Source organism: Heliconius melpomene, chromosome 19 (assembly GCF_056956725.1).
Source record: "Heliconius melpomene rosina isolate 202511_hmr_F chromosome 19, ASM5695672v1, whole genome shotgun sequence".
Lineage (NCBI taxonomy): Eukaryota > Metazoa > Arthropoda > Insecta > Lepidoptera > Nymphalidae > Heliconius > Heliconius melpomene.
In genome coordinates, this window is record NC_140407.1 from 9,790,177 (window position 1) to 9,805,823 (window position 15,647).

Here is a 15,647-nt window from a genome sequence, read left to right on the forward strand (position 1 = left end):
TTTAATTTTATTGAAAGTAATAAGTTCAATTTACTTGAAATAAAACCGCTTGAAATGTTACTTAAGTGTATTTAGGAGAAATTCGTCAGTTATTTTAGTATACTGTTGTTAAACACTTAAGTAGTTCCAGAGATTTTAGCGTTTACAAACAAACAAACTCTTATGTTTTATGATATATTAGTATAGATATAGATTATGTAATAAAAAATAACTGCATATAATGTAACGAAATAAATACATAACTTTTAGTTATTTCCATATTAAAACGGAGACAAAGCCATAGTTAAAAAGCTAGTATAGTCAAAATAAATTCAATGTTCTTCTAAGCAATGTGTAACAGCTAACAATGAATTTCAAAGTGAGCATCGATGAACGAGACGGGCAAGTGGCTCTGTTGTTACACATGGGATTCGAATTTGATATAATCTGAAGGGCTGGAGATGACCAGCACCGTTGCTAATGAACGAGGGATCTCATAATTTTACTGACAGCTATTTTTTTTTATTTTCTGATTTTGTTATGTACATAATATGTATATAAATGTTTTTAAAAATTCTAAGAAGAAGATAAGAGGAAGTCTTATTGAAAATACGATACGAGCTTGATTCCCCCTTTGGAGGAATGATGACTTTTATTTTCTTGCTCTATATCTGCTAAATATCTCTCAAGGCGCTTGAACTCCGTCACTCAACACGCAATGCTTAAAAAATCGTCCCTCAACACCGCATCTTCCAAAGCTTTCGTCTGAGCGGGTAAATGACAATATAATCATTATTTTTTCTGCGCAACGATGACCCCCCAAACTAAGTTATTTTTAAAAAATGCCGTTTCCCTTTTTACCTACATGGTCAACCACCGTGGGTTTTGTCTATTTATCAGGCAACCAACATTTGTTAGGATATTCGTAAATATTTCAAACGTTATTGCTATCATCAACATAATGTTATGGGGTGAAATTTTACAAAACGGAAACAAAAGATATAAGTCTGCGACGTGGCGGGTTGTATCGGCTGTATTAGTGTAGAGCAGATATTATTTACAATTGGTGCGTTAGAAAAATAGCGGGCGCGTGCTATTCTTTGTGTTTATATATATTTTGGAGATACGGACCATTTATTTACTTTATTTTTTTTAACTTTACGCTGTATTACGCATACAGGAAGGTAAACAGGAAACCTAGGGTTCAAACACTCCGTCCTTTTCCCGTTTCAAATTTTACATAACATTAGTGTTTCTTAATGTTTTAAAAAATATTAGGAAACACTACTTTTATAAGCTCAGTGTCCGTCAATGTTTTGCCGGGATAGCAGACAGAAAAAAGAAAAATCAATATCTACTCTACCTTTCGACAAAAAACCGCAGACAGACAGAGCAATATATTAAAATCCATTTTAATTTATTTTATTTGGAAAGAATGATCTCCATTTCGCTAATGTTTTGGCTTAACCGGCTTTACTTATTTTCTAAAGTAAGACAATAATTTCATATATTGTAATCCCAATTGTAGACATCTACTTTAGAATCTTTAACATCACAAAATGTAAAAAATATATGTAAAAATATTTTATTACCCCGTTTGTAGAAGTGGAGGTCTAGGTTGCCTAGTGTTAAAACACTCCACTCTCCACTTTTAGCCGAATTCTGGAGGTATTGCGTATTGAATGGCGGAATTCGACACCATAGCGAGGAAATGAAAATATCATATATTTTATTTCCTTGAGAAGGACTTGAACCCACACCTTATCGCGTTTATAGACACACGCTCGTACCACTATGCCACGACTGGTAAAAATATTTAATGATACCAAAATATTCTTTGGAATGTTTAAAATGTAGTCACAAACGGAAAAATGCAAGTGAATTTAAAATAAACTGTGCTAGATGCAAATGTAGCGGGTGCATTACTACGAGAAATGAGTCCAAATTGTTCCGATACCTACACCTGAGAAACATCAGCACTGAGTACTTTTGTGACAGGAGTCGGGAGTCGGGACTTAATGTATTGTTTTGTATTCGAATTGAAAAGGGGACGTCAAAGGTTTTTGTTTTAGATTGTCTATCGTGGAAAATATTATTCCCGATTGATTTCAGCTATGCTATCTTAAAATATCTTGCTATGCTATGCTTCTTAATCTTTAAAACAAAAGTACGGTGGCTGTTGATTCGATTCCCACTCGGGGGAATCAATTAGTTTTATTTTCTCACATTGGTAACACGTTAAAACAAGTTAAAACGCAGCATTAACATCCGAAACAAACACGAAATGTCTCAAAATTTAGACGGAAAATGGGAAACGGAGTATCTTAACAGTAGGTTCTGCTTCTGTGCCAATTCCTAATTTTTTTAAAGGTAACAAAATTTTGAAAATATATCTCTTTCATTATGATACTTATAAACCATCCATGTCAGTATACTTATAAAATACTAGCGGACCCGGACGCGGCTACGCCTGCTTGAAATATAAGAATATAATTTCTATAGAAATATAATTTCAATCTAGATGAAATGCTAAAAGTGACTATTATATTTATTTTCATAAGGATGAATATCAAAATGCCGCGGTAACGAACGCGGTCGCGTAGCGATGACGGTTGTTATTAACATGGCAGAATAAATTGCATGTCAAATTAGAAAATATTTTAATTTATTAGTATATATGTGTAATGTAATATTATATAGCCTATAGCACTTCTGAAGAATGCAGCTTTCATACAAAACAAAAACAAAGTAAATCGATCCAGTAGATCCAGAGATCTTAGCGTTCAAACAAACAAACAAACAAACAAACAAACTCTTCCGCTTTATTATATTAGTATAGATAATTAACATTAGCACTGTCAGAATAAAAATTGTAATGTTCGCAATATTTTAAAAACCTTTTCAAATATATAATTATATTTTTGGTTAAACATCTATTAAGAAAGCCTGACAGTGACTTACGAAGAAATATATAGAGTTTAGGGAGCGGCAAAATAAAAGAAGCCACAAATGGTATTAAAAAGTAAGCATTTTAAGCATCCATAGCATTTAGCTTAACGAGAATAACATAAACTTGGAGCATCGTAATTCGCAACCGCACAAAATGGGGCCTGGCCGGGCCTGGCCGGGGCTGGCCTGGTATGCGCCCGGGTATACTTGGAGAGTCCTAAATTAGATGTTATTGAATGAGTTATTTAATGTGAGCTTCCACCTACATTTTTGCTTATTATTATTATTGGGGCAGCATAAGCCTGGCTTAATCCAATGAACTTTCATTATCGTACGTTTCGGGCTAACTTTATTTGCTCGCGTGGCTTTACCGCGAGCCTCCTCGTACCCTTAATAGCACGGTTTGATAGACACTGTTATTTCAAACATTTGTGGCTCGCTAACGTAATTATTAAAAATTGCTTTGAATATTACTTAGGAGTAATATTGTTTTTATATTACGACGTTCCTCGGTAAACTCATTTCAGGTTATTTATCAACGTAATTGAAGCTTAAGTAGAAGGAAATTTGGTGGATGTTATATGAGATTTTTGTGAATATGTAATATTACGCTTCTTATATTTTTATTTTTACTGTACAGTCTTTATATAAAATGTTAAGAAGACTGATGGGAACTTAAAAATTAAAACTCTAATTTAAACCAGCTAATGGACAGGGAAGCGAAACATTTTTCTCTCTGAGTATAGACAAGCTTTAAAGACTAAAATAAAATTGAACTTTAGCTGAGTCTAGGGAGCTGTGGAGGCGGGAGTGAAGTGGGAGGGAGGCGGGCGTTGAGCATCATGTTTATGACTTCTATAGGGAAATACCATCCGACGATGTACCATCTAAATGGAAAAACTTTTATTTCTACACATGCAAGGTATTAGGTGCATTTTCATATTTTTCGCCGCCTATAGATACGATGACTTTTTTATGTTTATGTGCTCGTAAAGTGACTGCTCGTTATAGCTTAAGCGACAATGTAGCATGTGTTTACGTCTCTGGTATAAAGCTTTCAATACAAAGTGTACTAACAAATTTTATTAGTAAATACTGTGATGAAATATTTTTCCAAATGAACATAATATTCATTTTAGGTGATATCATATAAATAAATAAGCATCCAGTCTGTCCTTGTGATATATTTGTGTTAAAAGTATATAATACATATATTTGTAGAATTGTTGACGCTATCATCGTTTAGCGTCATTGGTATTCAAAACAATATTTTACATCCAAATATGAAATTGAAGAATAATCGGAGCCATTGTGACGCAGGGGCACAAAGGTTTGACTGTAACGCGATGGTCGTGGATTCGATCCCCATTCGAAGGTATAACTTATTATTTATTAATATTTTCATTTCTTTGCTATTACACCAAGACAAAAAGCCCGGCATTGAGTGGCGGACCACTCAACACACAATGGTTAAAAATACGCCGGAAATTCGGAGAATGGAGTGTCTTATCACTAAGTTTCCTCTGCCCTACTCTGCTGTGTGCGGAATACACAGCGTGAAGCTGATTTTAAAAATAATGACTAGACAGTCATGTTTACATTTTTCCATTGAATCTAATAAATAATTAATATCATATTCAATGATATATACATAAATATGATATTTATAACTAATTTATTAATTAATGTCACTCCTCCCACAAAATATTAATATATAAATATATACTAATAGAAGTAATATTATATGAATAATACATTCGAATAAACTAACCAGTATTTCAATTAGCGGTATTCATTAGGGATGTATAACGCTTTTATTGACCCCACCTAAATCAACTGGGCATTGTGAGACCAGTGACAAGGAGTCTCCCCCAGAGACACGATATCTATTGACACGATATAAACCACTATTTAGATGGCATTTAAACACAAACACGATTTTAATCAATACATCAAACAAAATTTTGTACAGCTATAATAATTAAAAGCGAAATAATATGGTATATTTGCAGAGGACCGAAAGGGTCGCGTCACGCCGCCCGAGGCTATTCCTCTATTGCATAAGTAAGACATAGTTATAATCTAAAATCCTTCGCCCTCCAGTAATCCTGGTGCAGAAGATGATGATTGAGTCCCATTTTAGTTTACAAAAGGTAATCCTTAAAGGAAACTATTGCGGTATTTCGGACCGTTTGATAGGTAGTTGGTGTTTACGATGTAAATTTTGTTGGTAATATCATAAGGCTCTTTGATTGGATATGGTCGAAGTTTATGTGCTTATGTTTATAGCTTAAGGTGTGTGTTGATGCGTAGCGTATAAGTTTACTAAGGTTATCTAAAGTTTTGTATAGAAAATTACGTTGTTTCGACAGAGATGACAAAGATTCTACAGAAGTGAAAAATGAAGAATTATATGATATACCAACTAGAAAGTTTCTCCTAATTATTGACCCATATAAGTCAAAGAAAAAAAATTAAATAAAACAAAAATAATATAAATTTTACCAACTTTCATTTTATAGAAATCCTTCAAAACCCTTATTTTACACAAACACGTTTTAATTATATATAAGTATTTTTCAGCTTTATTTGACGTTATAATGCCACTCTTGAGATATAAAAACACTTCATGCATATGGAAAAGGTATTCTAAAAGTTAAAGTATTTTTAAAACACTCTTGACAGGTATACGGGGCATATCGTTCGCAACAAGCAACGATCTCAGTCATTATTATGTTACTACTGCGGCAACAGTCTTATTCACATTTATATCTGCGTTGTATTTAAAAAAGCGAAATATGTTCTTTTTATTGCTTTTTCGTATGCTACATTATAGAATTTCGATCTCTCTATAATCTATATATATAAAAGGACTTGTCCTCACTGACTGAGGTAAGATGCGCGCACAGCCGTAACCGCTGTGCGTAGAAACGCGAAATTTGGACAGATGTTTACTTTCGTAATCTGGACATCCACTAAGAAGGGATTTTGAAAATTTTTAACCCTAAAGGGGTGAAATAGGGGTTCAAAGTTTGTATAGAAAAAAAATTAAATCGGCACCGATTGTTATAAAATTTGAAATTTAGATTTTTAAAAGTATTTAATTGAACACGTGTTTCGTCGTTTTCTAGAATTCTACCCCTAAGGGTGCAAATAAGGGTTTGAAAGTTTGTATGGAAAAATTCTTAAATCGCCACCGATTTTTTAAAATTTGAAATTTAGACTCTTAAAAATATTTCATTGAACACATGTTTCATGGGTTATTAGAATTCCGCCTAAATACGCAAGAGAAGCTGACCGCGTCCGCTAGTTTTTAATATAGAAATAATTAGGAAAGAAAATTATTTTTTTAGAAAACGTATATTAATTGGAACATAACGGGATTTGACCCTGTGGCTCTTAAAAACTATACAACCGTCTAGTAGCCGCTGATAACAATAAAAATAAGAGACAAGCGTATAAGAATTTCGACGTAGCTTGATGAAAATGTATGGCTCAGTTGTCAAAGCGCTTGGACGATTGCCATGCGGCCCGGCTTCAAATCCCGCTGCGTTCAAATTTTAATATGTTTTCTATAAAAATGATATTGACAGTTTCTTTTGTCAATAAAACAGAAAGAAGAGAAACTATCTATCTGTGGCCAGAGAAAATGTTGTAAGCACAAACGCAAGCATCCGTGTGAACATTTCAACTAACTCGTTGCAATTATAACGGCATCAAATTATAGTACCAGCCAAATCAGTGTATGAAGCTATTACTGATTACTTTTTAAACATAATTAAAATATTATAAAAATAAAATATCCAAAAATATTCTTTTTTAACATAAAAATTCATTTAATGTCTGACTGAATGAAAATAATATTCCATTGAATGTAAACAAGTAGCGTAGCAAGTTGAGCGTACGATAAACAGGAAACTGCCAATTTTGTATGGTGAAAGTATGGAAAAGCGCGACGGGCGGCTTAATATCCCGCAGGAATAAACTGCAATTTCAGAATATCGGGATAAAAACAAAAATATTATGAACAATAAAAGTAAAGACGGTTTAAACTCCAGACGGCACTTGTAATACGTTACTGTAATAGCGCCGTAACAATCTATTCGTAAGCCACTTTGAGCACAAAGTGTATTCCGAGATGTAGCTTCCTCTATTTCTACAGAATCCTCTATTTATGACCGCGAGCAATACGTTTGAAATTATTGCAAAATTTTATTTATTTATTTATTACACTGTGTATGCTTCATGCTGTATCCCGCATACAGCAGGGTAGGCAGAGAGAACTTAGTGTTAAGACACTCTGCCTCCAGAGGCGTCGAGTGGTGGAACTCAACGCCACGCTTTGCTTCGACACCAGAGTGAAAAAAATAAGAATATTATATTTAATTTCGACTGGAATTGAACCTATAACGTGTCGCGTTCACAGTAAGATAGTAAGACTAAAAGAAAATAGTTATTAATAGATATTATAATTTATCAATTTTTGTATTATTATTTTTTATACAAACTTTCGGTAGCAAGAGGTTTTTAGAATATTTTTCTAAACGATTTGTTCCATATATAGGTTAAGTAGAAAGAAAAAATGAAGATGTGTGTGACCTTAAAACAATTTAATTTATAATATTACAAACAACAATTATTATCACTATTGAGTCACGACAATCACCAAAACAAACTCCCAAAGTTTTTCAATCCAACATTTCCTCACTTTCAACAGAGACAGAGAAGAAATAAAAAAAAATAAACGAACAACATTCAAACAACCAAATGTCTTAGTTTCCTAAACACAAGCCGACAGCCCTATATAACCATAACCGGAGTATAACACCGTCAACGTCAGAACCTCATCAAAATATCGCGTTACGGAATCACAAATTCATTCCGGGATGCCAATTATCCGTGAGCGCTCATTTTCCATCTGATTCCCCGGTGTAATGATCGCGTGGTGATTTTGACAGTTGCCCAACCAACCACCCTTTGTTGTAACGACCTGTTTACATACTCCGGATGGGTCACTCAGATGATTATTGTCTTGGAAGGAATAGGAAGATTAGGAAGATAGATTTTTTTTACTATATCCAAAAAATATTTTTGCTTATTGCAAAATACAATTCCTTTTTAATATATATATTTTTATATTTATTTCAAGTTTAATAGTAATAGATGTGTTCATTATAATTGTAATAAAGCATTTTAAAATATATTTTATATGATTTTTCATAGAAAATATTAAAAAAAAAAAAGAAATTTGTACATTGTGTGAGGCCTCTAAACATTAGTGCGAGAGGGCGAGACGGATGCAAATGCTACTCGTTAACATGCATTGCGCGTAGTCGGACGACTAATTAGGAGCTAACCTGGTAGAGATATTATTTGTAAGGAAAATATACGCTTTATCGCATATTCACAGAATAAATTTAATCTAGAAAATGAATATGCTGATATTAGTTTAGTTTTATCGTATTTCTAGAGGTAGTCTCTTTCTATTATGTCAATTTAAAGTTTGTAGTTCTTTAGGCCATCGCGGCGGTGGTACTAGCGTGCAGAGTAAACGCGACAGGATGTAGGTTCGATTCTTACTCTAGGAAATTAAATAGTTTATATTTTCATTCCCTCGTCGTTGAGTTCCGTATCTCAATATGCAATTCCTCCAGAATTCGGGGAAAAGTTGGGAATGGAAATGTCCTAATGGGAAATCTTGCTATGTTCACAGTACATCGTGAAGCTGAAAAAATGGATGAGAATGGTTACATTAATGGCATATTTTCATTTCTCTGCCAATCGACAAAAAGAGTAGAGTTGATAGGTGATTAACGAGGTGATTCTTGGAAGATAAAAAATAAACATTTACTCACAAAAACTTAAGTATGTATTTAAAACATTGCTACAAATAAAAACACAGACGAGCTACAATACAATTGTTGTAAATAAAATCTTATAAAATTTAGTTTCGCGAATTAGTTTAGAATTTATTCGAGTGGTAGTTAGGAGACGTAGTTAAATTAGTTGTTCAAGATTCGACGGAGCAAGTTTTTGCCCTCCGCCCTCCGCCCTCCGACCCGGCATTCAGTGAAACGAGCATACATTAAAAGTTCACCGGCGTAGCAACATAATATAATGGAAAATGGAAAAACTGCCAATTTCATACAGATTTTACGTCAAACTCTCACAGAGGCTGGTTGTAGGGAAAATGTTTCATTATTTTCAAGATTATTATTATGATTATTTTTTATTATTATAGCTTATAAACTTACGAATTCTAATATTTTGAAGAAATTAATATCCTATAACATAAAACTAAAAACAGTAAAAATAATAAATAATAAAAAAAAGGTTTCAAAAATTAATTCTATATTATATATAGAATATACACGCTGCTACAATAAGTTATTTTGGTTCTTTAAAATACTTTTTTTACTTTTTTACTGTACCTCGTGCATAGCAAGGTAGGCAGAGCAAACCTGGAAACCTAGAGTTAAGACATTTCTCACTTTCCGCCGAATTCTGGAGGGATATGTTGAACTACAATATAGATTACAAAATCATGTATTAGAGAATTCGTAAGTAAATATATATATATTGTTTCTCCCACGCTAAGGGCACTCTAATCAACGATGCGTATTTCAGCAATTTCAAAGTAATTGCTTTAGAGGTATATGCTCTGTTACTATAAGAGCCAATACCTAATCTACATTCTCAAATAGACTATAATAGCTATTTGCAGCGATAACCCGACCAAATATAATGGTCTTTGTTTATTCCACCTTTACACTTACAATTTAACGATTTTGACAGACGTTTGTAAGGTCATTCTATGTTGGTCGTTTTGTAGTACTACGCACTTGTCAGTTAGCATTGGAAATCGAGTTAAGGTAGAATTAAGGGTCTTGCGCTATCTCTAGCAGTTAATAATGTTATCGATATATTTGATTATTATTTAGAGTAAATAAATATATGATTAAATATTAATAGCTATGTTTGCCCCATCGTGGCTTTGACGGGATGTGTTTGACTGAACTTGGTAATAAGTAGCCCATAAGCAATAAATAGGCAGAAGAAGAGAAATAAAATAAGTTTTCATTTAACCCACTCTCTTATATTAAGTATAGTAATATACTATAGTAATACACTTCATACAATTTTATTGGATCAGTAGAAATAAATGATAACTTAAAAAAACGTAGAACGAATCACTAGTAGGTAGAGGGAACCTAGTGCTAAGACACTCCGTTCCTAACTTTCCACCGTATTCAGGAGGCATCGTGTCTAGTGGCGGAACTCAACGCCGCTCTCAATAATTTACACTGCAAAGAATAATAAAACATAACAATCAATTCATTTAAAGATACATTAATTGAAATTTGAACTAAGTAATAATCAAATAAGGGTACGGAAACAAAATGGCCTTTCAATATTGCGCACGCGGTTGGACCCTTTCGCCAATTATTATAATTAACTATAAGAGGAAGTGACCTCTTGGGCTTAGGAGGGGAACATAACTTTGTAATTCCACGGCCATTTTAGAAGATTGATGGCAACAAGACAACTAGATTAGAAGTATACATGCTTGGGAAGTTTCTATTGTGAAAGCTACTTTGCTGATATAAGCTTTTAGTATAGTTTATAAGATTCCGTGTTAATATTATTTCAAAGTTCAGTTATTTAATAATGATTGGCCCTGATAATAAAGTAAATAAATAAATGCGCCAGTCACAAATGTGAGAGTGTAACGCGACTGGATGTGGGTTCGATCCCCGCTCGAGGAATTGATATATTTATTTTAATATACTCGTATATTTAAATTTCTGCGTCCTGGTGACAAGGCAAAGCGTGGCGTTGAGTTTCGCCACTCAAGTCGTAATGCCTCCAGAATTCGGCGGAAAATGGGGAACAAAAATTAAAACCAGTTTTTTCTCAATATATCTTTTTTAAAAAAATAAAAACGTATAAAAAATGTTCCAACCATTATATGAAATGTTTATCTTCTTGTAATTCTCTCACAAATAGTTTTGAGATTTCTGTGCAACTATTCAAATTGTATAATTTTAAGGATATAAAGGGAGATTAATGAACTTCTACGATAATTAAACATTTGGGAACCGAAGCATTGTGGAGCTTGTGGAGGAGTCATTATTCTCGTAGACGGGTAAATATTTGCAAAGCTAGATTTAGCTTTGTAAATAGTTTACTAAAGTTAACATCGGAATTTATATATATAAGTAATATTTTTAGATTTACAAAAATGTTAAGTAAAATGGTACGGTGTCTTCCAGGTTCCCTCTACGTATCCTGCTACGTGGCAAAAGCGTGAAGCTGCAGTAATAAGGTTCATATAAAATAAGCATATTATTTATTACGAGACGATTTAATATCATCGTTTAATTTAACTAATCTATACTGTTATATCTAATATTATCTATACTGTTATAACTAATACTGTTATTTGTAGCTTTATGAAGCCAATGGGATGAAGTAAGCGCGGTCTTACAAAACAACCAATAAAATTTCCAATGTTTAGGTAAACGAAAGCAAAACTCTGAATTTGGTCTAGACGAGTTATTAAAAATTTATTTTCATAGAATTCGCTAATGCATTCGAGATCAAATATAAGGAATATTGAGAATTTTATTTAATATCTGATGAAAAATGATGAAGCGATCGGAGCGTAATGGCTATGAAAAGAACCGCTTGGGGTTGTTTGCAGATATTAATATTTCAATAATAACATTATATTCGTGTTATTCCAATTGGCTGTTCAGCAAATTCTGATAATCAATCCATCAAAGTTTCGAATATTATTTTTTTAACTTAAAATTGAAAATAATAAAATAATTTATATATTTTGGCCAGTTACGGTGCAGGGGCACAAGTGTGTGATTGCAACGCGACTGGTTGTGAGTTCGATTCCCACTCGATGAAATGAAATATTTAATATTTTCATTTCTTGCTCTGGCAAACCGAAACGTTGAGTTCCGCCACTTAACACGTAATGCCTCCAAAATTCGCCGAAAGAGGAGAGCGTAGTGTCTTAACACTATGCTGTATCTCCTACATGCGGGATACAGCGTAACGCTAGAAAAAAGAATCATATCATATTTATTTTTCTTATTTAAAATGTTATAGTGTACCTAAATGGTAATTTTTCTTAACTAAAGTGGTGTGCACTAATCTAAATATATTACACGGTCAGGTTGAAGGAATTTTTCAAAGAATTTCTCTAGAAAATTAAACCTTATTCTGTGATCACAGTGATCGCAAGTTATTTTAATAAGCACCTTGCGTTATAAATTTGTGTAATTGGAGCATGAATATTATAGTCGGGTAAATGTTTTCTCCCTCCATTTGTACGCGTTTCGGGTAATAATTTTGATTTTAACGATGTTATTAAATTAGCCGTTGGTTTACTTTTCAACATAAATTTATAATTTCTTCAACTTTTGTATAAATTTATAATATTACTGTAATTTTTTTTCGTAAATGACAAGTTTGAAGAAACGTGAAAAATGTTATTAAATAAAAAATATGTTAAATAATGTTATATTTTTGTTTAAAATTTAATAACATTAGTTCTTTGGAGATTATATGGTAAGTAGTCATATCTACCAACCTGCAATAGAACTTTCAACATTCCGTTGTGGTGCAGTGGGGCAGCCTTTTAAACAAGGATTGGGGATTCGATTCCCACACGGGGGAATAAATAATATTAGTTTCCCCGTTTTTATAGACAAAGCACAATATTGAGTACCGTCGCTCGACATGCAACGTTTCCACAGTTGGGCGAAAAGTGGGGAACGGAGGGTCCTAGCATTAGGTTCCCTCTGTCTATATTATATGCAACATTTACCAGTTTACATAAAACATATTAATACAATGTACATAATCTAACATTTATACTATAAAAAAATAAAGTGCCTATCTGTAAAATTCTAATAACTTAATGGTAATAATAGAGAGAGCTTTAAAAGATATTGTTAGAAACATATAATTTATATGTCATATAAAAGGCTGTGAACTTTATAACGTCTGAAAATTAGGGTTGGGTACAATTTATATCATGAATATGTCCTCATTTATCCCGATTAGGACTAAAGCGTAAGACAAAGGACTTAAATCTAAGTAATGACTGTATGGCGACCCTTTATAAAGTTTTTAACAAGTTGTAAGTGCAATTAATACGTCATGGACCCATTATGTTTGTAAAAGGGCAATATTTACAAATATAAATAGTTTTTAATTATATATTTTTTAGTGGAGTAGGCAGAAGGAACCTGGGAACCTAGTGTTAAATTAACATTCCGTTCCCTTTCAAATACTTCTGTTCTCTGCGATAAACTTATAAAAATCCAAGTTCTCCACCAACCCAAAACCACCAATCCAAAATGTTTATCTACCCGCGGCTATAGTGGGACTTAGAGACACGTTTATTATATATCAGATATTTTAATTCTTTGTTCATAAAAATTTTAAAATTTTGAATAAATTGTTTACTTTTAAGGTAAGTAAATATTAGAAGAATGTTATAATATATTTTAACTAATTTATTAAAGCATTAAATAATAAATGATAAATATTAACAAAATCATTCTTTTCTATGAATTTTTATAATATTTTTTATTAATTTTCCTTTGTAGAAAAATGGCTTATCTTTATAAAATAATATAATTATTGGATTTGGTAAAAATTATCACCTGTATATGTAGATAGTGAGCCTTACAGTCACAACACCACTAATGCCGAGTTAAATTCAAATATTTAATAAAAACATATAAATATAAATATACCGACAAAGTATTGAAAACTAGACAAAACAAGTATAAATAATTTATATTTCAAGATTTTATTTACAATCATTGCTGTAACTGTATTCGCCTTTGTTTTACTTCACTTACGATTCTGCTCGGCGAATCAAAGAAAATTCGATTTAGCCGGTACGTCAACTGGTAACAAATAAACAAAGTAAATGTAGTTTTGTGAAAAACTAGAAAGGATACTCTAACATATGCAGTGCAGGTAAGCCTGTCCTAACGAAGAGCGCGCCTTACGAATACAAGATCGTTTGAATTTTTACTTTTTGTGGACTTTACGATAAGCAAACTACAATAGATGCATGCAATTTAAATAATGTTTTATTTTATTTTCACGCTGTCAGACATTGTATCATGTAGCAGAATAGGTGGAAGGAGACTAGTGTTAAGACACTCCGCTCCCGACTTTCCACCGAATTTTGAAGTGAATTTAATTCTGAATTGGAGTCGAACCCATAACCTGACGCGATTACAGTCACGCCGCTGTGTCACGACGGGCTTTGCATATGTGTATTTTATTAGTAAATATAATATTGTCTTATCTTAGTTGGATCGGAGAGAACGCTTATACAATTCACATTTTGTTTTTCGTCTGAAAACTAATATACCTATTTCAAAGCTGAAACGCTAAAAATTCAAATAGTCATTCTTATCGTAAAAATGGAAATAATAAATACAATCTGAACATTTTGAACAATCGTAATAACAAAGTACTATTAACAACCTGAAATTATAAATTTTTGCTTGCCATTTTTTATTATGCATTTATAAGCATTTTATCTATTATGCTCGGTATTGATCTTAATGGTTAAGCGCTGAACTCTCCACATTCCAATTATAATATACTACCAATTTTATTTTTGTATGTCATATGGTGAAATGCTTACGACTTATACACATATATATTCGTAAATATATCCTTGAATGAGATTTCAACACAAGCGAAAGCATCAATAAAAAAGTCAATTTCACTTTTAGGTCAAACATCAATATTGCTGAATGAACAATCATATGCAGGCGTCTACGGAAAATGAAAAACCAATTTTATGTTGGCTTCACTTATAATCGTTGCGATCAAATTTTCATGTCAAATACATTGTACAACGCTTACAATGTCGTCGACGAAAACTCGAGTTGACTTTCCATAGAACGATACGCTCTCACCTATATTTATTTTTTTATAGGTTACATTTTGTTTTAATATTGACTAATGATTTTAATTGAACCAAATATACATAAAAAAAGTAACTGATTTTCAATTTATTAATATAAGATACTTTCAGAGCTTTTTGAAGTGTTAATTACTAATTTTTGTTCGTTATCGTAGGTTCACATTGAAAATTTTTTAGTAAGAAAATATAATACATTTCCACTTTCTTAACTCATAAGATACTACAGTCTACTAGACCTAGTAACCCAGTAGTTCATAAAATTGACATAAATAATATAAAGACGTTATAAAAATTATATTTCCATTGTAGCCAACGAACGTACATAAGGAATATGTGGCACAACGAAAAGGATATGTGGCACTAAATTCCTCAATAAAAAAGCAAAACAGTATAAAAAGGTTAATTCATCAAAATTTTTCATATGTTCAAATTGATTTGACTCTTTCATCGCATTATTTATTCGATAGCTACCTAATACATCATCTGTTATTCAGATGAAATGTCAACGTGCTGACATACCCTTAACGAATTCCCTTTTATGTTTCAAGCAAAAGAACGAAATAGGAAATCGTATTACGTTTCTGTTCAAAATTCATTAAAACCTGTTCTTACTCAAATGTAATAATTTATTTAAGCACAAAAATCCCCAAAAGTAATATTCATTGAGGCGTTTTACATTATGCTCTACCTATTCCGAGTAGAGTTGATGTAAGGACCGTATTAGCGTATAAATAATTCACCG